A 1,014-nucleotide genomic window follows, 5' to 3' on the forward strand; every position below is an offset into this window, starting at 1 on the left:
AATTTTACTCTACAAATATTTTTAATAATAAAGTTTATGGATGTTATCACTTGTGTTTGTAGGCCTATCTTTTCATCTTCAAGTCCCTTTTAAAGGGGTCATATGATGCTGCTAAAAATAACATTATTTTGTGTATTTGGTGTAATGAAATGTATTTTCCACATACTGTACATTATTGTTTCTCCTCTATGCCCCGCCTTTCTGAAACGTGTCGATTTTTACAAAGCTCATCGGTCTGAAAAGCGAGGTGTGCTGTGATTGGCCAGCTATCCAGTGCGTTGTGATTGGCCGAATACCTCAAGCGTGAGACGGAAATGTTACGCCCCTCACCATACTGCGATGCCCTGTCCGGTCGGAGCGACGAGACAAAAACATTAAAACCCATTACAAACGAGGCGTTTGTTGCATCCAGTGGGGATATAATTACTGATTATAATGACTTATACTGTCTTTTTATGCGTTGCGTTGCATCGCGCTGCGTTAACATAAAACTCTGTCTGCATTTGTGATCGGAGAAATGACAAACAACAAGTGCTACTCTACACTGCTCAAAACTCACGTTTGAATCATCAGTGGCAAATCCTTTAAATGAAAACGTACTTACGTGAGTCAGAACAGCCGGCATTGTAGTCTACTCTCCCAGGATCAGGAAACAGTCCTCCATAAAATGCGCTGCACACATCTGAATATTTGGGTTGAAGTGTTCTGGAACAGTGTTGTAAATACAACTTAACCACTGATTTCTAGTCGTGTCCTCTTTTGGAAGACCAAACAAAGTAGTTTCACTTTCACAACGAAACACACAGTGGCCTAGCGTGAGCGAAAGCCCCGGCTTAGCGTGCGCTGAGGCCGGGATAGAGTAAGCTGAGGCGTCGGGGTCGAGAACGGCACGCCCGGTGGATCCGACAAATGAGCGGCAACCACATGTGACGACCCCGGGCTGGATTCCGCTTCATCCACGGTGAAAGTTGATGTAGTCCCTCAGCGACCAGCACAGATCAGCTCTAGGCATGA

This window comes from Sinocyclocheilus grahami, unplaced genomic scaffold (assembly GCF_001515645.1).
Source record: "Sinocyclocheilus grahami isolate Dianchi unplaced genomic scaffold, SAMN03320097.WGS_v1.1 scaffold442.1, whole genome shotgun sequence".
Taxonomy (NCBI): domain Eukaryota; kingdom Metazoa; phylum Chordata; class Actinopteri; order Cypriniformes; family Cyprinidae; genus Sinocyclocheilus; species Sinocyclocheilus grahami.